Consider the following 27041-nt stretch of genomic DNA (forward strand, 5'->3'; position numbering starts at 1 on the left):
TATTATATTTGTAGAAAATGATCTTTACTACCTTAACATTGTATCGGAGGTAGACTACATATGTAATAAAATAAATATATAAGAGGAAAACAATCTACACAGGAAAATGAGATTAACGTATTTTAGAATAATGTATAGCATACTCTATAGGCCATCATTAGTCATAGTAGAGACTCCAATTGGAGCGGTGCACACATATGACTAATCGAGTCCCAAATCAATAACTTGAAACAAAAGGAATTAATAAGGAACGGATTGAACTAGATAAAGGATCAGCAGACTGGGTGATAAGATTGAATCAGAAGAACACAAAGATCTCTCATCACATCAACCCTATGTAAGATTGACACCAGCAATATCATCGAGAGGCTACAAACAGAGATATATGAAAAGAAGGGAGTTTAGATACGAAAAATGGCAGCCTAAGGATATCGCGTAATCCCAAAGTGGAGCTGATAGGAGAAAAACATTCAACTGATGCAAATTTAGAATAAGAAGCAACACGGGGTTAACACAATTCTTAGAGACATTGAGAATTGATCATTTGAACTTGTTCCACTCTTGATTGAAAGATTCGAAACAGGAACATGAGCTTATCGTGGGACCTTATAATATTGTTCCTGTGTAACGCTGCAGTAAACAAGTAAAATATTATAATTAAGGAATATAATGAATAACATTAGAAAGGAGAATGGAATGAGTCATTCTCATTCACATACCCATAAAAGGAAGCATAGTTGGAATATCATATAGGGAACATATATTGTTAGAACTTGGAATATCATACAGGGAACATATATTATTAGAATTGGCAATGAAGTCCAGGAGTAGTCAATGCATGGAAATTGACAAAGGCAATGAGTCATGTCTGGAGTATATTGATGGATAGAAGAAATCCAATTCAAGTTTGAAAGTAGCGCATTTTTGAAACATCAATGAGTGAAGAAGATTATAAATAGATATTAACAGATTGTTATAACTTTAGTAGTAGGGCTACACTTAGTGAGGGATTCACCATATTTCATTTGTATCAGCTTGGATTCTTTGAACATTACAAATCTATAGTAGATATTAATCCATTCTAGTTTCGCACATACATGATGATAAGGCATTGACTTGTCCCAAAGGAACCATTTATAAACATAGATAGGAAGTCTATGATAAAAATTATAGCAATATAAGAAAGGTAATTGGTCCACACACAAATATCAATAGAGGGAATGATTGGAAGTCTTCCTGAGCTATTTGCAGATCTACAATATAACCAATATATGAGATGGGGATGGTTCTAATGAAGAAGTAACATGAAGGAATAAGACATGTTATAAAGGAAATTAAACAATTTATTTAGGAAGAGATGAGGAAATACTTATTCAACAAAAACCAACGTCAACAAAAAGAAAGAAGATTATAATGGAGCTATATTAAGTATGACTAATATGAAGACATGGAAACGGTGTTGGCATAGAGTGGTAGCCAATATTGGGATAATGACAATGTTACTATTCATTAACATATAAAAGAGAAAGCACACAATCTACTTTAGCTATCTTCACTATGATCTGAACTGCTACACATGGAATGAAGAAGCTTATTATTGTTTAGTGGGAAATGTGACTATTATTAGAATTGCTACACATGGAATGAAGAAGTTTATTACTCCTTAGTGGGCAATGGATATTCTGGGTAGTAAGTTTGCTAAGTCAATATATATTAATATGAGAGTTAGGTTATGAGTTTATGATCCTTACTAGCAGATTTCAGTGGAAATTAGGGATCCCAGCCTTCGGTTGAGATATATATGAGCAAGATAAAATACATTCAAATAGGAAGGATGAAAGGATTAGAATAAGTTGTATAATATTTCTATGAATAGATGTACAAAGTGAGAGTAATTGTGAGCATTATGTTATTGTGATCAAACTAATTAGGGAGATTTATCACAGCCATCAAAGAAGAAGCACTGGATAATTTCAAAGAGAGACAATAACCTGAGATTTTACTTGGAAGAATGATGAGAAGTTGAAAAACAAATTCTAGACAACACTGCAGATTTCTTGGATTAATTGGGATAGCCATTATAGAGGCATCAAAAAGATGGTGAGTAGTGATCATAACAAAAGAGGGGATACAAATTGGCAAAAATTAAATAAAATGTGACTATACTCACAAGCCAATAGGTGAAATCAATGATTCATATACTTTTGTAGACATTGGGAAGAGTGTGATGTACAAGCACTAGTTTGAATGGAGTTTCGGCTATCCACAGAAAAGATGCGAACCATTTTTAGTTTTTTAGGAGTTTGGTGTTTGAAGGGGACGTGTGTGAAGTGTTTTATAAGAGGGAGTGAGAGCTTCATTGTTGAGGGTGAAAATACACTAAGGTTCTAATATACATTAAAAAGAAAGAAAGAAGTTTTCCATATTTGAAGAGATCTGAAATTGTTCAACAATATAGGATTGGGAATTTTACATTGGGGGGGTGAATAATTACCTTAACCAATGTTTCATTCCCCATTGGAGGCATTTTCTGATTTGATGCACATGAACCTTCATTGGAGCATTTATATCAAGGATGTTGTTGTACAATAATTTTTTATTATCTTTGAGTATTACACTTATTTTTTTATAGTCTCTTTCTTATATGTATGAATAATAAGAGTCATGTGGCTTCATATAATTTTGTTCCATTCTTTGGTCTATAGGGATGATCTTGCAAGAAGAGAAGAATGGTGCATTAGGTATGCTGCCAAGGCATTAGTGCAGGACTCAATCTATGATTTTTGAGAGGAAAAATATCTTCGATGATTGGGACTATGTGAGATGAGTATTTTTCTATATTAAGAGGGAGTCTGACACTTCTTCAAGGAAACACATGAGCTTAGGAGTTTGATACTCAGAGGGAGTTTAAAAATAAATATGCGCAACTGCATGGTTTTAATGGGCCTACTCCTATGTACATTATGAGGAAGTAACAACTTATCACCAGAAAGTTAGAAGATTGATATCACATGGAGAGGGATAACTACATGCAACCTTGGGTGAAGAGAGCCTCTAAGGGAGTAACTACAGGACCCGACTTCCCAGGATCATTGTTCAGAGAGAATTTTGAGGTGCATTCCCTTATAAATTATAAGTCCTAAGTGAAATTCCTTGTAATGCATTCTTCTCTGTGAGAGAGAAGTTGAGGTGAAAGCCCTTGTTCCACCTCTAACTTGGTTCATGGTGGTTACTAATTTGCATGTGGATTATGTCATGAAAGGTGACAATCTTTCATTGATGTATTAGTGAGGTTGCTATTGTAGGGTGACAATCTTAACAATAGTTTGATCTATTATCATGATTGATTACATTGAGATGCTGTCTTGAAGTGCCGGATATCATGATAATGAATGCATAATGACAAACTACATTAAGTTTCTATCTAGGACTCTGCTGGAAGTCATGACACTCATGATAGTGATCATGACACCTTGATTACTTGTTATCTAATAGACTATATTAAGTTGTTTTTTCGGTGTGCCAGAAATCAGATGACTCATATCCTATTAGGATATAACATATTCTCTTGGTAAGCATCACAGATTTGATTCTAGTGCACATACCAAAAGAATATGAGATTGATAAATATCTTTTGGTAGATCTTCCTTGTTGAGTCATACTTCAGATGATCTTGAAAGATAACTTCTATTTTGATGAATATATGCTGATTCCTTAAATATGTCATTCAAAAATGTCACATTGAGGTGATATTTGAAGAGCACATGAATGTACTTGTTGGGGGGGGGAGGGTTGAATGAGTATAGTAATGAATTTGCCATTAATTTTTTTATCCAAACAATTAACTTTAAATACTGTAATGAACAATTAGGCACACAACACAATGACACAATATTTATGTGTACCCTAATGCAAGAGAAAATCACGAAAAATAAATGCTTTCTTATATAGATTAGATGTTTTAAAATGTTTGTAGGCTATGACCTCTTATGTTCATGAGCACCGACTCACTGGAAGTTCCAACTCCCACACTTCGTGATGGAGCCTAAATTTATAGCTTCATGTGTAAAATTATGTTAATGAAATGATAATCAGGAAATTATGGGATCCAGTAATGGAATAAAGGATACTAGATTAAAGGCATCCAAATGTACAAATGATTGGTAAAATTTCTAATAGAGGTTATGTTGGGTATAGGGCAGTCATGAGGCATAATTTGAAACATTCATAAAGGGCATTCATCTAATCAATTTGGTGGTGGACTTTGGCAAGACTCATGGGAAATTTGAGAATTCCATCATAGCATATGCGAGCCAAATAATTAGGTACAAATTTCCAGATTTTCCAGATTTCCCGAGGTAGAATTCTAAGGGGTGTTTTAAGGAGATTAGAGGCCTTTTGGTTAGAACTGAGGAGGCCACACACAACCTGTAAAATATAGAGATGCTTAGGATATTTTTAAGAAACATATTTATAAGAAAATATGCAAGTTGTTTATATGTTACTATGGGTGGATTTCTGGTTAGAACCAGTGTTTTGAAGGTCCAGTTACATACTTGCAGCAGATGAAAAGAAAAGAAAGCCATATGTCAGAATAATATACTCAGAAAATAATTAAACATGTGGGATAGGAATAAGCTTTTGTTGCATATAAGATGGAGGAGCATCAGACTTTGAAGACGGGAATAGGTGTTTTAATTCACAAACACTTAAATATAAGGAATCTGGATAAATCTATAACTCAAGGAAAGGTTGAAGGATCTGTTGAGGTTGCTTGCACAACATTGAAAAACTCGAAGGTGGCAATATTGATGATGCTAAAACTGTTTGTGCACCAGATATATTCTTGACTATGGCGAGATGGAGGAATGAATTAAAAGTTTGTTTGGCACCATTGCTACATGGGATGCGCTCTCCATCATTCGGTTGGCATTTTACCAAAATTAGTAAACTACAAGAGGAGTTTGAAAGGTTTCATTGGTATTTGAACGAAGGTGACATGATTGTGGATTTCTATTGTGGAACTAATGACTTCTCGAGGTTGATGAAAGAAAAGCTTCAGCAGATTGGGAAAAAGTGCCTTTTAAAGAATTTTGACATAACTCAGCCTAAGGATGATTTTGAGATTGTGAAATGAGATTGGATGACTGTGATTTGAGAAATCATTGCTAATAGGTACTAGATTGATAATGGGATTGAATCCTCCATTTAGTGTCTATGCTGCCCTTGCAAATAAATTTATCAACAAGACTTTGGAGTTCCTTCCAAAATTAGTCATGCTTATTGTTTTTGATGCAGGAGCATCCAGAGGTATAAGGGCAATCCTGTGTCACCCAAAAAATGTACTTAGACTTAGTTTCTATTTTATGTGTTTTCATTTCTGGATACCCATTTGGGTCAAATAAAAGTTCCAACTCTCAGAGTTCCACTATTAGTGTTTTAGGTTAGAGTATTTGAGCACCTTGGGATACGTGAAAATGCCTAAAAAATAGGAGTATGTGAGTAAGCCATCATTTTGGTGAACCAGAAGGTGTAAATTGGTTAGATGATTGTAATTGTAATTTAGAGCATTCCAGAAAAAGAATCAGGTCAAAAGTCTCCAAGGTTTGAAAGTTATTGCGGTTTTTAAGTTTCTGGAGACCTAAGAATGCTTCAAAATCAGATTCAGGGCATTAAATGACCTTGTACAGGGCCGAAAAATGGGAGACGAGCGAAGCTGACCATAGGGCTATAGAGCGCTTCGAGAGCTTTCCGGAAATGTAAATGGTTCGTCAATCAGAGCTACGGTTCAAAAGTTATGCCTCCCGAAAGTTCGGTTACTGTTTCTGGATTCCTTTACTTTTGCTCCGACTTCTAACGCGGCTTCTGGAACCTTCTATTTGGTTGGTGGATGCCAACTAGCACTTTCTAGAATGTATTCCTAATCCTTAACCCTTTGGGGTCTATTTAAGGACATTTCTGGCATTGTAAAAGGCAGTTCGGAGTGGAGTTTGAGAGAAGGTACTGGGAGAAGAATTTATCTCCAGATTTGTGCTATTGTAAGCCCATAGGGCATGTGTAGAAGTCTATTTTCTCTGTACTGAATGTATTAGCATATTTTCATAGTTAATAAAATTTTCCTTTTCCTGTTGTGTCCGTTCTGTGCTGGGTTGTGTCCCCATTAGTTTTGAAGGAAACGAATTGACTAGATGAGAAACCAGAAAGATATGATTTTGTTTGGGAGGATCCAGAGTTATTGGGAGATGAGTCATTTTACCTGCCAGGTTTTGTAGATGTTGATGACAATCAACTAAGCCAATGGAATGCAATTGCACAACCATTTTACCTCTGGAGCCGACTTGATTGGACATCAGTACACAAGGAATTTGCAGTAAAGCAAGGACATTTAGGAAATCATTGATAACTCGCATGGGTGTTGGTTGAATAGAGTTTGTTCTTTTCAACATCAACGGCTTCCGTAGGACCTTTTGGTAGGTCTTTACCATAAAATTATAACTTGTATTCTTACTTATAGTGCTCTATGTGTTTGATGCAGGGAATGGCCAGATCTAATAGCCACTTACAGCGATGTATGCAAAAGAATGATGGAGTCGAGAATTTGAGTGGACGAGTCTTCATAGTGTCTCTTGAAAATTGAATTGTGCTTAACAAAAAAGGCCACAATGGTGATCCTATATTAGGAGGAGATTACCGGTTGTATTTTTTCGAGTTTCCTCATAATTGGAAATGAAAATATTAGAGCATACGAGCACTGAACATCTATGTTAGCGGCTATGCTGGAAAGAGCAGTTTCTTGGATCTTGGTTGGAAAGGATATGCATAGGTATAAAACTTCTTCCTTCTCTAGGGAATCATGTTTGAGTCAGGCAGAAGAGGAAATTTAGAGGTATGAAATACGTATCCAAGCCGTGGATGCCAGGAATTTAAACACACACCGATGGAGAGGAAAAGGAAAAACAACAATAATAAAACTGTCGGTTGTGTTTGGAGTTAATTAAAATACATTAATACTTAAAAATGGTTAGTTATTAATTCTGAAAAGGTGCAATGTTTGATTGTGTAACTGATGCTTTCTAGTGCTCTATAAGTATGTAATGTAAAGTAAACCAAGAGAACCATTGATATATTACAAAAAAGAATTCTCTACATTCCTAAGACATACAAATTTTTACAATTCCTTTGCTGGAAGAAATTGAATTTGAACTAAGCTCCAGGACATTGAAATTATTGGGCATATTTTCAATATTGCGTGATGTAAAATCGTGTTGAGTGGAGCATCTATGATTGAATGTCTTCAACACAGATTTTTTTGCAGTATAATCAGTAAGGTTTTTATTGGCTTTAGAGTTAAATATTATATAGTTCGTCCTTTATGATTTATTTGTTTTCTATTAATAATTTATTATTGGGATAAGTAGATTAAATTATTCATTGCTGTTTAGACCTGAATAATACAAATATTGTGGAATATTATAATTGTTCTTATTTGTATCTATTTTGTCCTTTTAATGGTTAAAACATTATAGACTGGTTTTAATATGCACAAAACGAAATAATTTGACGCATCCCAATAATTGAATTGTTCATAGATTTAATATCATAATATCCTAAAGTTGTATGTGAAAAGTTATAATATTGACTCTATCACCCATTTGAATTTCAGCACTGATTTTTAAATTGTTAATTTTTCTCTATCTGTTTGCTGGCAATATTTTGATCTTTTCGTGTTAAGGGTTCAATATCCAATTGCTTTAGTAATTCATTTTTAATCGTATTTCAGCACTCACAACTCTATTAAAGTAATCAAATTTTGAAGAATAATATTCTCCAATCTCAATCCAGAAACTTTCCTTAAATTTTGCCACTTGAGGGAGTTGTCTTTGCATTATATCTATTCGCTATAAAACATCTTGGATCCAAGTTTTGTTGTCGAGGATCAGATGTACAGGCCTTGGTATTGCGGAGCCAAAAGCGTGGAGGATTTAAATCGAATTGATTGATCTTGTCAAGTTGGCCAAGACTGATTAGATATCCTAGCATTAAGTGGGCAAGGCTTGCAAGTTTCTAATGAACGGTTTTGATAACCAACAGATTGGTGACTCCACCATGAACAAAGTCTCAAGTAAGCTTTGCATACTTACTCCAGCAAACCAATGTAGAGATTCATTTAAACACGATTTTGTGGTAAGTTTTCAGATTTTTTCTTTTTATAAGCATTTACCAAAATCGTGAATATATTATTAGGTTTATATTCGGTATTTTCATTTGCTGTTTTATAATTTTTAGATTTTGTAAATTAGCTTTCTTATCAGCATTTAAGTATAAATACATAAGATTCTTCCTAAAAGTTGAAAATTTTGATTGTGCCCAAGTTTTTGAATCTGAAACTTTTATTATTATAGTCCACATAAAACTTTGAAAGTAACTAAATTAAAATTTTTTATTGATATTTTCAAAAAGAAACATTCTTCAAGTTCAAGTTATTATTGGTATTAACTCTGCATGATAAACACTTAGGCATTTATTTCTTTCTTTTAAAAAAAAGAGAAAGTGGCGACTTTGTTGTGTTTCATTAATATTTTGTTGAAGAGCATTTACTTGCTTTTGAGGTGTATGTGGGGAAGGAGGTCAGTAAATCCCCGACCTAAAAGGCTTGAGCAATTAACTTTTGAGGAAAAACCCAAAAATAAGAAAAGTAAAAATCAAAAGTCAAAAATGCTTTACACAGGACACATAAATTTTTAGGAAAGGACCAACGTACAATCTAAGATGGGTGAATCAAGTCATAATAGTCCTGAAAAGGATGAAGAAAATTGTAATCCATTTTTTTCACATTCCTAGGGTAGATGAAGAGCCAGATTGCAAGATAACTCTTATTGAGGATGACGAAGAGTATGAATAGATAATGCAATGGGATATGATTATAAAGAAAATGGCTGAAACAACAAATGGCAACAGTGCAATATTAGTGAAAACATTAAAAATGCAGCTAGATTATATCCTTGAAAAAATAGGGATATCAAAGGATCTTATTGGTTCCCTACTTAGAAAAGATTGTAATGAAGATAAGTCAGATAGGTAGAGGGAAGAAAAGTCTGATCAAATGCAAAATGAAGTAAATACATCATCAAAGTACAATCCACCTCATAGAAAGAATCTAGAATCACAATTCACCACTAGCCATGTTAATCTGCTATATGAGAACAAAAGGGATAAGAATCAAAATAACAACTTTAATAGGCATTTCAACAATAACCAATGGGCTTGGAATACTGGACAACATACCAGAGGAGTTCCAGAAAACAATGGAAACATCAAACAACCTAATGGTATGAATCAAAATAATAACAATCAGAACACGTAAGGTTACATGGTTCAAAATTAGGGCATTAGGAATCAAGCAATAAGGCAGCCTATGACAATCAAAAGATATAGATAGCTTGATTTTGGCGGGATCAAAGGATATCCAAATCTAATGTCAAATGATTTAAGGAATGCTATTCCAAAATTTTTAAGAAATGACACAAAATTTGCTGAGTGGCATGTGATTAATTTGAAAAATGTAATTGAAGATTTTGAGGAGGATCATGAGGACGTGTTTATGAAAATTTTCGTGCAATCATTAACTGAGGATGTTGTAGAGTGGTATCGAAGTTTTCCAGATGGATCCATTTTTGAATGGTGCGATTTTGCTGATCAGTTTATTGAGCAATTTGGTGCTCACAATGACACATCTTTTGCATCACATGAATTGAAAAGTATTAAGAAGAATACAAATGAATCAGTATCAAAATTCAATAAAAGATTTAACAAAGTTTTAAATGGGATCCCCAGAGAGACTAGGCCCATGGATTCATTCCTGATTGATTTCTACTTAAGTGCATTTGACAGTAAAACTCATTATGAGATAAGATCTCAAAGACCTTCTTCGCTGCCATAGGCTTTTAAAGTTGCTATGACGATTGAAAATGATAGGAAAGCAGTAGGAAGAATCAACAAAAGGGATGATTCAAAATTATATAATCCCAGAAACCCTATGAAAGATGAATTAAAAGAGATAATGGACATGCTCAAAGAAATGAAGGTTTAACAAAGTAGAAATGAAATACCATCATTCCACAGAAATGACAGGGTGAGACTACAAGATATGCCTTATAATACAAATTGGAAGGACGGGAAACTAGAAAGACCGAATTATGTTAAGGACACCGTGATCCTTTAAAGAAAATCAGCATTGTTGATGATGGGTCATGGTGTGATGTATGTAGGCTGCCCCATGATCCTAAATATTTCATTGTTGCATAATCTGTTTTAGAGGAGGAAAATCAGGAAGGTGAAGAAAAATCTGTGGTTAACGCCATATCATTAGAACCATTATGGGGTAGAGATGAGGATGATTCTATAGATGAAGACCAAAATTCTGATTATCACTACAAGGGTTTTAATCAGCAATGTTGTGTCCAACAGGTGTTTTTAGATGAGGAAGATGTACCTACTTTGTGGAGATTGACAGTAGAAGAAAGGAAAGCTTATACTATTGTAGCTGTAGAGCATGCTAAACATACCTATCAAAGAAATGAAGAAAACATTGCTGATCAAGATAATCCGGTTGGTATATTTGCAAAAAATCAGCAACAGGTAGAAACATCTAAAAAATCTGGTGATCAAGCTTGGGCTAAGCAAAAAGAAAGTAATTAGTCTTATAAGTTAACCAAGTAGCCAATCACATACAATAATGGCAAGCAAATATCTGACTGTCATAATTTTATGAATCATGCATTGTCTTAGTTGAAAATTACTGTTCCTTTAATGGAAATGATGAAATTTTTTGATTATAGGGATGAAACTTCGAAGATATTATCTAGCATGGAAGATATTAGTAATAAGAATGATGCAGGAAACAATGAAGAACCACCTATTGTATATCTAGGGACAGCATTGAATAAAAATTCAAATCAAGTAGACCCATTTTATTTAACATTGCTAATAAATAATAAATTGATAAAGAATTGTATGATTGATTTTGGCACAGTAGTTAATATCACGTCTGCTGATGTGATGAAAGATATAAGTTTCAAAGTAGATACTCCTTTTGGCAAATGGTATGCTATGGATAATAGATCTGTGCTAGTAGTTGGAATTATTAAAAATGTTGAATTTCGTTTTCCATCATTTCCACATATCATATAGGACTGACATCACCGTAGTTGAGATTTTAGCAAGTTATGGCATGTTGTTATCTAGACAGTGGTCGAATTTGGTTGGTGGTCATGTGCAGCTGGATTTGTCTTATGCTACCATACCTGTAGGGGGCAAAGAAATTAGAATTGAGAGGGAACCCCAGTCGTATTAGATAGTTTAGGATTATATTCCGGATCCTGTAGTCAACTTTTGCCATTCTGACATGGATAACTGCAAGGTAAGTATAACTAAACTTGTTTCTAAAATTATTAATCCAATTTCAATACATGCAAAAGAAGATTGTAATAACTTTTGGCAAATGTTCTTTGATGGTGCTTGTAGTAAGGAAGGAAATGGGGCTGGTGTTATATTTATTTCACCATTAGGTAAAATTTTAAAATTTTCTTTCCTATTAAATTTTGAGTGTACTAACAATACTACTGAATACGAGGCTTTGATTATTAGTCTTGATATTGCTAAAAATTATGGGATTAAATTACCCACTGTGTTAGGGGACTCAGATTTGATTGTTTTCCAAATTAGGCATAAGTTTTCAACTAAAAAGCCGAGATTAAAACAATATCATAATTATGTTTGGGATTTGTTAGAATTTTTTGATGCTTTTTCTATAAAATGGACTGATAGGTCAGCCAACTATTTGGCTGATATAATGGCCAACCTTGCTATTAGACAAATTGATCTTCCATTTGATGAGGTTATTCAAGTAGAAATGAAAAATAGACCTTCAATACCAGATAATGTACAAAACTGGCAGGTTTTTGAAGATTGCCAAGATAAATTTAGGTTTTTAACTTGTCAGGAGGATTATGAAAATCAATTCATTGATTAGAACGGATGTGTGAAAGAAGAGGATGGAAAGGACATGCTATTTGGAAAAGAAATAGTTCAATAAAAAACAAACAAAATACTTAAGGGTCTCATAGCCCTAGAAAGAATCTTTGATGAAAGAGTGTGATGTCCCCAGAGTGGGCCCCTAACGGAAGGTGACGTAGGTCTGTCCGTGCGGTTTGTCGCTACCACGTGTCCGGGGTCCTCGCCAGCGAGGCTATCTTGGGGTTGCCCCCTTAACGCGGGGAGGTGCCGTTTACTAACAGTCCGGGCTTTTGGTGCAACGGTTACTAACTTGGTATCAGAGCCGCAGGTCTGGAGGCCGAGACCCGCGGAGCGTGGTGGGCTGTGATGTCCCTAGAGTGGGCCCCTAACGGAAGGTGACGTAGGTCTGTCCGTGCGGTTTGTCGCTACCACGTGTCCGGGGTCCTCGCCAGCGAGGCTATCCTGGGGTTGCCCCCTTAACGCGGGGAGGTGCCGTTTACTAACAGTCCGGGCTTTTGGTGCAACGGTTAGACGTAGGTCTGTCCGTGCGGTTTGTCGCTACCACGTGTCCGGGGTCCTCGCCATCGAGGCTATCCTGGGGTTGCCCCCTTAACGCGGGGAGGTGTCGTTTACTAACAGTCCGGGCTTTTGCTTTTGGGGAGGTGTCGTCTACCGTTGCACCAAAAGCCCGGACTGTTAGTAAACGACACCTCCCCGCGTTAAGGGGGCAACCCCAGGATAGCCTCGCTGGCGAGGACCCCGGACACGTGGTAGCGACAAACCGCACGGACAGACCTACGTCACCTTCCGTTAGGGGCCCACTCTGGGGACATCACAGCCCACCACGCTTCGCGGGTCTCGGCCTCCAGACTTGCGGCTCTGATACCAAGTTAGTAACCGTTGCACCAAAAGCCCGGACTGTTAGTAAACGGCACCTCCTCGCGTTAAGGGGGCAACCCCAAGATAGCCTCGCTGGCGAGGACCCCGGACAAGTGGTAGCGACAAACCGCACGGACAGACCTACGTCACCTTCCGTTAGGGGCCCACTCTGGGGACATCACAAAGAGAAAGTGCAAAACCTAACAAATCCACTAAAATCCAAAACGATATCGAGGAAATAAAATTGGGAAGTGAAAATTCTCCCAAAAAAGTTTATATAGGGAAGAAATTATCATTCAAGATTAGGGAGATTAGGGTTGAGTTGATCTCCTATTAAGGAAGTACAAACATGTTTTTGCTTGGACTTATGATGAACTTAAAGCTTATAGGAAAGACTTGTTTTCAGCATGAAATACCATTAAAACCCAATGCTAAACCTTTTAGATAGAGACAATCCCCAATCAATCCAACTCTAGCCCCAAAGATGAAAGATGAACTCATTAAGTTAAGAGATGCCAGAATCATTAAACCTATTATGCACTCTACATGGGATTCAAATTTAGTGCTAGTAAAAAAGAAGAACAATGATATTCGATTATGAATAGATCTTAGGAATCTAAAGATATCTTCTGTAAAATAAAATTATGCATTACCTAATATGGAGATCTTATTGCAAAAAGTAACTAGTAATGAATTGCTATCCATGATGGACGGGTTTTCAGGCTATAATCAAGTTAAAGTTAAAGAAGTCGAACAATATAAGACTACTTTCACAACTCCTTGGGGTACTTACGTGTATGCTAGGATACCTTTTGGGTTAACAAATGCGGGAGCCACTTTCCAAAGGGCAATGGATGTTGCCTTCGATGGACTAATTGACTTTATTATGGTAGTTTATCAAGATGACCTCACTGCCTATTCTAAGAAAGTAGAAGATCATTGTAAACATTTGGAGAAAATTTTCATAAGAGCCCTTGAATTCGGAGTTTCCTTAAACCCTAAAAAGTGTCATTTCTGAATTACTAAAGGGAAAATTATTAGGTCACATTGTCTCTACGAAGGAGGTAAAGATAGATCCGGAAAGAGTGGCAGCCATCGATAGTATTCAGATGCCTAAAACAACTAAGGGTATCTAACCATTCTTTGGGCAAATTAACTTTTTGAGAAGATTTGTTTCTAATTTTACTGAGATTATTAAACCTACTGCTAAAATGCTTAAAAAATGAGCAAAGATAGCATGGGATAATGAAGCTATAGGAGCATTTGCTAGGATAAAGAAAGCAATAAAGGAAGCACCAGTTCTTAAATCCCCAAACTTTAAGAAACCTGTTTAAATATTCTTGTTTGCTTCTTATCATACTATAGCCACTGTTATGTTGCAAAAGAACGATGAGGGATATGAACAACCGATTGCATTCTTTAGTGAGAGTTTACAGGTTGCTGAACTTCACTACAATATAAATGAAAAACAACCTTATGCTCTTATTAAAGCAGTTAAATCCTTTTGACCCTATTTGGTCGGAGCTGAAGTGATTGCGTATCTGCCTAATGCTGCCGTTAAGGATATATTTAGGCAGTTTGAAACTACTTGAAGACAATTTCGTTGGATAAATCAAATTTAGGAATTTAATATAGATATTCAAATCACAAAATTAGTTAGAGGGCAGGGATTGGCTAAACTTATGGAAGAATCAAATTTGGAGGTTGTACAATTCAATCAGATCACTGATGATCATACTAAGGTCAGTATTGAGAGATGTCCTTGGTATACCGATATAGTTTATTATTTATAGCATACAAAATGTAGAGATGATCTGAGTGACAATTAAAATAGAACTACTAAATTGCAAGCCACTAAATATGTCCTAATTCAGGGAGATCTATATTGGAAAAATCAAGATGGAATTTTATTTTTTTGTTTGGATATTGCTCAATCTGTAGTTATTCTTAGAGAGATGCATGAAGGAGTTTGTGGAGGTCATTTTTCAGCTAGAACCACAGCACATAAAATATTGCGAGTAGGTTATTACCGGCCCCAACTTTTTAAAGATTGTCATTCCTATGTGCAAAAGTGCGAGGCTTGTCAAAAATTCTCTAGTAAGTTGAAATATAATGGTGCCCTTCCCTTAAGAACATTATAGGTAGAAGAGCCTTTCCAAATGTGGGGAAGTGATTTTATAGGGGAAATTAGTGATAAATCGAGCGATAGACACAATTGGATTCTAGTTGCTATTGATTACTTGACCAAGTGGGTAGAGGCTATACCCACTTGACAGTCTACAAGTAAAGTAGTAATTAAATTCCTCACTTAGAACATTTTAATTAGATTTGGAGTTCCTCAAAAGATTATAACAGATAACAGTATGTGTTTTAGATCTAATGAGTTTGCTGATTTTTGTAGGAAATATGGCATAACTCTATCATACTCGTCTCCATATCATCCCCAAGGCAATGGGCAAGCTGAGTCTAGTAAAAAAAACATATTAAAGATTATTAGAAGGATGCTGGATAATAATAAGTGTGCTTGGGATTCAAAACTGAGTTTAGCATTGTGGGCAGACAAAATCACGGTAAAAAAATCTACCGCTTTCTCTCCTTTTAACCTAGTTTATGGCAAAGAAGCAAAGCTTCCTTTAAACAATTTATTGCCTATTTATAAATTTGTTACTAAGGAACAGATAGAGGATATCAATTTCATGGAAAATAGATTGAATGCACTAATTGAGCTAGACGAAGTAAGGAGGCTTGCATAAGAACAAAATATAAATAAGTAGCAACAAGTTAAATTTCTTCATGACAAGAAAACTTTGAACCGATCTTTTAAGGTAGGTGATTGAGTCTTGAAATGGAATGTTAAAGATCAAGACAAAGGAAAACATGATAAGTTCGAGGCTTTTTGGTTAGGACTATTTATCATCTTTGAAGATGCTGGGGAACACTCTTATTTTTTGCAAGATACGGAGGGTTGCATGCAGGATTTTCCAGTTCATGGACAGTATCTTAAGCCATTTTTTCAATGAACATATAAAGGGGAGTTCTTTTTCCATTTCCCTATTTTGTTTTATTTTTATTAGATTTTTATATGTATTATTTTGTGAACCGATCACCCCCTATGTTTTGGTAGGTCTGCTCCTCTAGAGATAGTTGAGATTGCTCACTATGCCCACAAGGAGCATATGTCCCCAATGAGAGCCACTGATGGAGCCTAAATTTATAGCTTCATGTGTAAAGTTATGTTAATGAAATAATCAGGAAATTATGGGATCTAGTAATGGAATAAAGGGTACTAGATTAAAGGCATCCAAATGTACAAATGATTTGTAAAATTTATAACAGAGATTATGCTGGGTACAAGGCAGTCATGAGGCATAATTTGAAACATTCATAAAGGGCTTTCATCCGATCAATTTGGTGGTGGACTTTGACAAGACTCATGGCAAATTTGAGAATTCCATCATAGCATATACAAGCCAAATAATCAGTTGCAGATTTCCAGATTTTCCAGATTTCCTGAGGCAGAATTCTGAGGGCTGTTTTAAGGAGATCAGAGACCTTTTGGTTAGAATGTAGGAGGCCACACACAGCCTGTAAAATATGGAGATGCTCAGGATATTTTTAAGAAACATATTTATAAGGAAATATGTAGGTTGTTTATATGTTACTATGGGTGGATTTTTGGTTAGAACCAGTGTCCTGAAGGTCCAGTTACATACGTGCAGCAAATGAAAAGAAAATAAAGCCATATGTTAGAATAATATACTTAGAAAATAATTAAACATGTGGGATAGGAACAAGCTTTTGTTGCGTATAAGCTGGAGGAGCATCAGACTTTGAAGACGAGAATAGGTGTTTTAATTCACAAACACTTAAATATAAGGAATCTGGATAAATCTATAACTCAAGGAAAGGTTGAAGGGTCTGTTGAGGCTGCTCGTACAACATTGAAAAACTTGAAGAAGGTGGCAATATTGATGATGCTAAAACTGTTTGTGCACCAGATATATTCTTGAATACGGCGAGATGGAGGAACAAATTAAAAGGTTATTTGGCACCATTTCTACATGGGATGCGCTATCCATCATTCGGTTGACATTTTACCAAAATTAGTAAATTGCAAGAGGAGGTTGAAAGGCTTCATTGGTATTTGAACGAAGGTGACATGATTGTGGATTTCTGTTGTGGAACTAATGACTTCTCAAGGTTGATGAAAGCAAAGCTTGACCAGATTGGGAAAAAGTGCCTTTTAAAGAATTTTGACATAATTCAGCCTAAGGATGATTTTGAGATTGTGAAGTGAGATTGGATGATTGTCATTTGAGAAATCATTGCTAACAGGTACTGGATTGATAATGGGATTGAATCCTCCATTTGGTGTCTATGCCGCCCTTGCGAATAAATTTATCAACAAGACTTTGGAGTTCCAAAATTAGTCATGCTTATTGTTCCGAAGGAGACAAATTGACTAGATGAGAAACCAGAAAGATATGATCTTGTTTGGGAGGATCTAGAGTCATTTTACCTGCCAGGTTCTGTAGATGTTGATGACGATCAACTAAGCCAATGGAATGCAATTGCACCACCACTTTATCTCTGGAGCCGACCTGATTGGATATCAATACACAAGGAATTTGCAGTAAAGCAAGGATATTTAGGAAATCATTGATAACTTGCATGGGTGTTGGTTGAATAGAAATTGTTCTTTTCAACATCAACGGCTTCCGTAGGACCTTTTGATAGGTCTTTACCATAAAATTATTACTTGTTTTCTTACTTATAGTGCTCTATGTGTTTGATGCAGGGAATGGCCGGATCTAATAGCCACTTACAGTGATGTATGCAAAAGAATGATGGAGTTGAGAATTTAAGTGGACGAGGCTTTTTTGTGTCTCCCAAAAATTGAATTGTGCTTATCAAAAAAGGCCACAATGGTGATCCTATATTAGGAGATTGCTGGTTGTATTTTTTCGAGTTTCCTCATAATTGGAAATCAAAATATTAGAGCATATGAGCACTGAACATCTATGTTAGCGGCTATGCTGGAAAGAGCAGTTTCTTGGATCTCGGTTGGAAAGGATATGCGTAGGCATAAAACTTCTGCCTTCTCTAGGGAATCATGTTTGAGTTGGCAGAAAAGGAAATTCAGAGGTATGAAATGTGTATCCAAGCCGTGGACGCCAGGAATGTAAACACATGCCGATGGAGAGGAAAAGGAAAAACAACAATAATAAAACTTGTGTTTGGAGTTAATTAAAATATATTAATACTTAAAAATGGTCAGTTATTAATTCTAAAAAGGTGCAATGTTTGATTGTGTAACCAATGCCTTCTAGTGCTCTATAAGTATGTAATGTAAAGTACACCAAGAGAACCATTGATACATTACAAAAAAAATTCTCTGCATTCCTAAGACATACAAATTTTTACAATTCCTTTGCTGAAAGAAATTGAATTTGAACTAAGCTCTAGGACATTGAAATTATTGGGCATATTTTCAATATTGCGTGATGTAAAATCGTGTTGAGTGGAGCATCTACGATTGAATGTCTTCAACACAGATTTTTCTGCAGTATAATCAGTAAGGTTTTTATTGGCTTTAGAGTTAAATATTATATAGTTCGTCCTTTATGATTTTTTTTTTCTATTAATAATTTATTATTAGGATAAGTGGATTAAATTATTTGTTGCTGTTTAGACCTGAATAATACAAATATTGTGGAATATTATAATTGTTTCCTTATTGGTATCTATTTTGTCCCTTTAATGGTTAAAACATTATAGACTGGTTTTAATATGCACAAAACAAAATAATTTGACGCGTCCCAATAATTGATCTGTTCATAGATTTAATATCATAATATCCTAAAGTTGTATGTGAAAACTTATAATATTGACTCTATCACCCATTTGAATTTCAGTGATCTTTAAATTGCTCATTTTTCTCTATCCGTTTGCTAGCAATTTTTTGATCTTTTTGTGTTAAGGTTTTAATATCTATTTGTTTTAGTAATTCATTTTTAATCGTATTTCAGCACTCAAAACTCTATTAAAGTAATCAAATTTTAAAGAATAATATTCACCAGTAGCAATCCAGAAGCTTTCCTTAAAATCTTGCCACTTGAGGGAGTTGTCTGTGCAGTATATCTATTCGCTATAAAACATGTTGGATCCAAGTTTTGTTTTTGAGGATCAAGTGTATAGGCTTAGTGTTGCGGAGCTAAAAGTGTGGAGGATTTAAATCAAATTGATTGATTCTGTCAAGTTGGCCAAAACCGATTAGATATCCCAACATCGAGTGGGCAAGGCTCGTAGGTTTTTAATCAACAGTTTTGATAATCAACACTTTGTAGGCTCCTATGTACTAGAAGCACCAACCCCACTATTGTCTTAGTGAACACCAACCCGCTGCACAAACTATTCTTTCACCCTAATGATGTTGCTTGCTTCAATTGATGATGGCTGTTTTCTTAGCACAATTTCTTCCACTATTTTGTTTTGCACACTTCTGCAGTATACCTTATTTGTACTTAACAATTTACATTAATATATCAGGAAATTCTGATTATATAGTATCTTCCTTTTATAGTTTTACTCTTCTATACATATATACTTATCAGATTAAAAACTCTGAATGTACGCTATTTTCTTTCCTTTTAATTTTACTCCACTTCTTACTTATCTCTGATATATCCTCCTTCACACATATTCCTTCTGTCACATATATCTGTCACATATATATCGGATTGATATAACTGATATTTATTTCTTTTAAGTGCTTCAATCTGCTTACATTATACTAGTTTTCCTTCCACTCTTAATAATTATTCTTCTTTGTTACATCTGCATTCTCACCTTTTTTTTTCTTAGCTAATAATCCATTCTATACTTATATCTTAATGATGGGAGGGTGTGACTTTTCAAAATCAAATACACATATGACCCCTCAAATCTAATTACACTTTTCTTTGATCCCACAATTTTACAAACAAAGTTTATTTCAGATTATTATAACTTTGTCTTATAGTGTTTCTAAGTCCACGATATGACATGAATTGGTTTGGACTTTTGATACCATGGTGTAAGGTGTGTTGGTACAGATTTTCTTGTTTCCTTACAGCATGTACTGGATGTCTTTGTTAAATCTAAAAGATAAATTGCAAACCAAAAAATAGAGAAAGAGAGACATGATTTATCCTCGTGGTTCACGACAACTGTGGCTACGTCCACACCGAGAGCAGAGCAAATATATAATTCAGTCATTGCAGCTTACAACTTACATACACAGGGCTTTGCCCTTTTATTTATACATTAGTTCTTCAAGAGAAGACGAAGAGACAAATAAGAAGAATGTGAAATGAACAGACATGACAGTTGGACTTCACATCCAACAATATTCCACTTGAAGTTCAACTCATGCTACAACCTCATATCTGAATATCCTCCCAGTTAAACTCTGCTTTCCCTTACCAAAACTCATGGTAAGAAAGTTGTCAAAAGACAATTTTTGTAGCCGGAATAGCAACCATAGCTAATCGCTAATCAAATCCAACTATCCATACAACATGAGTAGATTTATAACCACATAACCAGCCCATACAACTCACCAAATATAACATTTTCCAACAAAACACACCAAAAAACCATTGATGTGCAAAAAACTAGAAGACCATTATAGAGAATTTTAAATTGCATGAGCAATGCCAACTATAAGTTGACTCAATCTACCAATCAGCACATAGAAGGCATGGCATTAACTTGAGATGATCTACGAACTGCAACCAACCTGCTGCAAAATGACATCTTCCAAGTCCTCATGAAAAGACCATGTAATGTTGTTAAAAACCAATGAAGTACAACAACAATATATGACCTCAAAAACTCTTGGAAGGAACACCAATGCAAATCATAACTCATCCTTCTACCAACACCATCAAGTGCCCAGCTGTGTCAAGTATGATCTCCTTTACCTCCCCATATGAGAGCATTTACAACACCCAAACACCATGAATGAAAGCTCCTATAAACAAGAAGATCAAACTCCAAACATTCCAAAATTAGGAACAATATTAACCATCTCCTAAATGCACGAGGAGATAAATTTGCCGAATAGACCAAGCATGGGGAGTGAGAATGCTCTTCCAAGTTACACCAAGTCTCAATGACTGTTCTCCAAGAACAATCTCCATTAGGTCTATAATGAACTCGCACCCATCCACAGCTGTAGGTTGCTCGGACTTCATGCTGAAACCTCTAAAGAGAAACCGTCTCAACAAATGTTCTCTAAACCAAGAGAACTGTAGCCTCACCCAAGCCTCTTAGTTTTCAAAAGCACCTCCATGTTCAATCTGCCAAAGTACCCGATACCAAGAGCACTAACCAAGATCAATTATCAAAACTCCCACTGCACGTCTGCATAACCTAGGAAAATCTTATGACAACTTGATCTCGAAAATCTTATGACAACTTGATCTCCACAAACCACCACTAATGCTCTAAGGAGCAAAACCTATCAAGATAACCTCTATCATGCCAATGCTCTAAATAGCTCACCATGGCACAATAACAATCATCTCCAATCATATGGAGGGAACCATCTCATAACAGTAAATTATTATTATTATTTTTTGCTAAAACTTCCATTGCACTATGACAATGAATTTTTTGAATGTCAGATACATCAGAACTGTAGAGGCCCCAAGATTACCCTCACCGAACTTTTGCTTCTGACCTTCCATGGCCAGTTTGTAAAATAACTGATGTCTATCAATGGCCTTGGTGGGCTCCTCTAAAGACCGCTTGGCAGCATCCACTGTCTTGAAGATAAAAGGGCAAAACCCTTTGATCGACCTGACTGTTTATCAAAGCCCAGGGGGCCTTCATCGATTTCACCATATGAGAAAACATACTGAAGAGGCGATTAGCAGACATGTCAACAGGAACATTGCCAACATAGATTTTCTTGGTCGAAACGTCAGCAGAGGGTTGGGGGTGTTGCTGAGAAGAGCCAGCGGAGGCTAGCTCGCTGACAGTCATACGACCATTGATCTTCTTGCTGGGCTCCTTGAGGGCCTTAATAGCGCCATCCATGTGCTTGAAAGTGACAAAGCCGTAACCCTTGCTCTTACCAGTGTTCTTGTCCATGATGACAACCCCTTCCTCTAGCTCGCCAAATTGGGAAAAGAGGGACTTGAGGGATTTAGTAGCGGTGTCCCATCCGAGACCCCCCACGAAGAGCTTGCGCTGGGCGGGATCTTTGTCTGCAATTCCTCGAATCGCCTGCAGGACGTCCAAGTGCTTCGCCCTCGCCTCCTGCACAATCTCCACAAGCTGCTCCCGACTAAAGCCCTCTATCATTTTCCCCACACCCTCGGCCACCACTTCTACTTCCCCTTGCCCTGCCCCACTGTTTTCTTCCACTTTTCGCTTCTTCGAATCCATTTTTGCGTCCGCTCTACGAATTGCAAAACTCACTTCGCTCTGAAAATGTCTGCCTCGTTCCTTGGACTCTTGTAGTTTGCTCTCTAGGATCTTACACTCTCTGATACCAATTGTTAAATCTAAAAGATAAATTGCAAACCAGAAAACAGAGAAAGAGAGACATGATTTATCCTCGTGGTTCACCACAACTGTGGCTACGTCCACACCGAGAGCAGAGCAAATATATTATTCAGTCATTGCAGCTTACAGCTTACATACACAGGGCTTTGCCCTTTTATTTATACATTAGTTCTTCAAGAGAAGATGAAGAGACAAATAAGAAGAATGTGAAATGAACAGACATGACAGTTGGACTTCACATCCAACAGTCTTCTAGTTCAATCTGAGTTGTCGATAAAACGATATCCTTTGAAAATTGTTGCTGCCAATCAATACTCTTGTCTGAAGCCACGCCATTTGTAAAATATGTCGGGCCCTCACTTTTATGAATTTCTGAAGTCTCCGTAACAACACTTTACGCACATTAGACTCGCTTTTATCTTTATCGGCACCCTTCCCCAAGTCTGCTCCATCATACCTCTAATGCTTTCGTCCACCGTGCCTATGGTCTTTTTATAGTCAGAATACTTATAATGAAGTCACTGACTTTTGTTTGAATATTTGTCGGGTTTCTTATTATCTCTGCCTTCTGTGGTAATTGTCTCACTCTCTAACGTGGAGTCTCTTTCATCTCTTTGTTTTTAATCTTTTCCCTCACAGCATATGTTGTTGCGTTTAAATGAATTAATGACTTTCATCAATTCTTCTTTCGGGCAACATCATTTAACAAATATAATCGCAACTGCAAATATATATATTTATTTTACTCCGTCTGACATGGTCTGTGGAGTATTTGAATTTGTCTTCATATGAATTGTTATATAATCATAATAGTACGTTCAACGCAAGCCTTCTTGCCATAATATTCTTGATTTACTATCGTTTTTCTTCAATATCAATGTTCAGGTGATCCAAACAGAGCATACACGTCTGCTTAGTTTTTAGTGTATTCTTTATAATCTTTTGATCTTTCTTGACTTAGACTTCCGCTTCTTCCTCAAGATATATTCTTTGCTCAACACCTTCAAATTATGTAATCGCTGCTTCTAAGCATAGAGTCTGACAAAATATATATTTGCCTTTTGGATTTTTATTTGATTAGGTGCTGCCTTCATCATATATGTAATCTGAGTCATTGTCTTTCAAAGAGACCAATGTTGCTGACTGCATGCATATCTCCATGATCTCATAGTCTAATCGTTTCTTGAATAGTGCCGGACTGTATATATTTTACTTGTTGGACATTGTGCACCCAACATGATTATCGGGTTTGCACCAAAAAATACTCATTATCTGTTGTCTACTTCTCATAATCCATTCAACATATCAAGGTGGCGGTTTGTAGCAAATATGACTCTAATTCCCTTGACCACATGATTGCTGCTGTAGGCCTGTATTTATATGCAGATAAGCAAATACTGTCTGTTATCATTTCTGACTCCAAGAAACATCAAAGCATATCACTCTTATTTTCTGATATATATGTGGCCATAGATACTCTGCTAATGAATTGTCTTAAATTGAGGCTTTTGTATTGTCACTGCCATCATCTGTATTATTGTTGTCATCATTCCTTAAGTTGCAGTTGTTCAAATCTGCTAGGATGAAGTAACTAACCATTTCTTCAGATCTATATATCAACTTAAATGAAGTACATATTCCATATGTATGTATAATAAAAGAACATGTATTCCATACTGTCATTGCTGAGGATTACCATTAGTTCTCTACCATAATTTTTTGGTGTGTGTTAGACCACTTATAATCTTCTTTATGAACCTTTGACATTGATGATAGTGAACTTTATATCAATGATAACATTTCTATCAATTGCATGCATACCTTTGACATCAATGACAATAATCCATTAATCTCCCCCTTGGTCAAAGATGGCAATAACAAATCTTCTCAATCCCGTCCTTTCTCTTTCTCTCCCCCTTTGACATCAATGGAAAAGGGCTAGCTAACAAAACTAGTCATTAAGAAAATCCCCCTGTGAAAGTTCTCTCGTGTTCCCCCTTAGAAGGACTCCTCATCATTTCTGCACAATCTATTACAACCATCGTTGCATCTGCTTCTTTTGAAGATTCCTCTTTAAAACTTTGATATTAATATAATCATCTTCAAAGCAACAACTATCTTTCTTTTCAACCATCTCAATTTTCTTCACAAAGGGATTAATGAATATCTGATTTGAATCTCCCCCTGAACTCATGCTTTTTTTCTCAACCTAGGAGGTATATGAACTGCAAGTTGCACTTGTATTAGTTTCTCCTTCTCCCTTAGTTATCTTTCTTCTCCAAACTTTTATAGTTTTTCTTTTGTGATTATTTTTTGCATCCCGTCTTTTGTCATCTATATGAGTCTCTCCATCATCAAGTCTGCAATATTTTGCTATATTCCCATAGTTATTGCACTTACAACATACAATGTTATAGTTTAAGTTTGGATTATAATTTCCACTTCTTTGTTCACAAGGACTTCTTATTCGTGTTCTGTATTCTCTCGCCCAGTGACCAAAATAGTTGCATGAGTAACAAAATCCATAGAAGCTAGGTTTATATCCTTACTTTCTATAATCCTTTTTAAGTTCAATTCCTTTGAATTTCGTGGATGAATCAGCCATGCTACTTCCTTACTTGACAAAGCCTTTGAATGTATGATCTCGATTGCTTACTTCTTCTTTATAACCTACTCCAGTCTTGCTTGTGAATGGTCTTTGACAATCAATAATTTCTGTTAGAATATCAGAGCTCTTTTCAAACTTGAGACAGTTGTTCAATTTGGTGTTACTCGTCTAGATCCTTTCTTAATTTTTCAATTTCTTGTCTCAATTTGGTACACTCATCATTCTCAACTTGTTTGGATTCTATTAGTTGAGTCTTTAATTCTTTAATCTGCATCTTGTACTAACTTTTTCTTTCAATTTTGTAATTTGTTTATATGCATAATATAACTCTTCCATGACATCAATGCCTTCTTCCTCGCTTGATGTCTCACCATTTTCCTCTTCTTCACTACATGTCTCGTCAACATCTTCATCCTTGCTGTATGACTTATCAACATTATCTTCTTCTTGCTCTCTGGTCATGGCTAAAAAGAGTATCTCATCTTCTGCATCATCACTTTGATAATCATCATTGCTCTCTTCTGATGAGCTGCTTTCTTTCTTCAAGTACAAACTCTTTTTGTGCTTGTGAAACTTCTTTTTTTTACTATGCTTCTTATCCTTTTTCTTTGAATATTTTTCTTCTTCATCATCACTAGAGTCATTGTTGTTTAGAGGGCATTTTGATGCATAATGTCTAGGTCTTCCACAACTGAAACATTTGAGCTTTCCTTTGTTCTTCCCATTACTCTTTTACAGATTTCTTATAAAGTAAGCATCTAATTCATTTGATTCACTATTTAAGCTTTCACTTGAAATTTTGTTTTTGTTTTTACCCCTTTTAAATGCCTTGAATGCTATTTCCTTCTTTGATTCATTTCCTCCAACCCGCATTTCATAAGCAGTAAAGATTCCATGAAGTTCATTTTTTGTCAATGTATCTAAATCTTTTCTTTCTTCAATTGCAAATATTATAGAATTAAACTTCATAGGGAGAGATTTTAAAATCTTTTCAACCACAAGACTTTTTTTTACTTCCTCACCAAGAGCTTGCATAGAATTGACAACATCATCTACACGATCAAGAAGTGGCTATATTCTCATCTTCCTTCATGTAGAGACTTTCAAATACTTTCCAATGAGTTTGTAGTTTGGATTTCTTTACACTCTTAGTTCCTGTTACTCAATTTTCACACATGTTCAAATGGAGTAAAGCATACATGTTTATCACTATCAAGTCATACTCAAAATTGCAAAAAAAGAAGCATTTTTTATTCATATTGAAATAATAGTTAATGTTTTTGTATTATTCACCATGATGGTACAATTGATATTTACAAGTGTGAAATAAAGATGCTGAAAGTGAATTTCTCTCACACATTTGACTGTGAGAGTAGTCCCTATCTATTAATATATACTCCTACTCTACCAAAATGAATAATATAAAAAGAGTATAAAGAGAGGAAAGGTCATGGGTTCCAGTCATTGCCTGTAATGAATGGTCGAGTTGCATCCATCTACTTCCATTTGTTGGCTGCCTTGAACCACGTCCCTTCCCTGTATTTGATCCCTGCATTCATAGAAAAAAGTTGTTAGATCCAATGGATCTAAGCAATGCTAGTACCTCAGTTCACCTCATATTCAGAGTCCTAACATACTACTCATCTTAGCAAAATAAAAACATACATCAACAGAGAAAGATGACAATCACGATAAATGCTTCATTATTAACATGTTTGTTTCCTGTACAACGGATCATAACAAATTGAACTATTTGTGTGACTAATTCATAACAGAAAATAAAAAGTATTAAAGAGACAAGTCATTTTGATTTGAAACCTTTTGTTTTTAATATCAGAAAAAGTCAAACATTAAAGGGACAAGTCGAATAGGCTTGAAACCTTTTGTTTCAAATAGAATAATAGAACTGAAAGCATGAAGTTGCAGAAAAAGAAACTATACAAGTGTGCTGAAAGAAAAAACATACAACTAGTATGATAATGAT

The 27041-nt window shown here is 35.6% G+C and overlaps 1 protein-coding gene and 1 pseudogene across 1 annotated transcript in view; one reads left to right on the forward strand and one right to left on the reverse strand.

Moving 5' to 3' along the window:
- Nucleotides 1–27041, forward strand: part of LOC149544578 (ubiquitin C-terminal hydrolase 13-like) — a 254280-nt gene that overhangs the window by 65122 nt on the left and 162117 nt on the right. The gene's annotated exons all lie outside the window — the stretch shown is intronic.
- On the reverse strand, nucleotides 21487–22329 carry LOC149544579 (UBP1-associated protein 2C-like; annotated as a pseudogene).

The sequence above is a fragment of the Cupressus sempervirens genome, chromosome 8 (genome assembly GCF_028749045.1).
Source record: "Cupressus sempervirens isolate cs-2001-9-10 chromosome 8, ASM2874904v1, whole genome shotgun sequence".
Classification (NCBI taxonomy): Eukaryota; Viridiplantae; Streptophyta; class Pinopsida; order Cupressales; family Cupressaceae; genus Cupressus; species Cupressus sempervirens.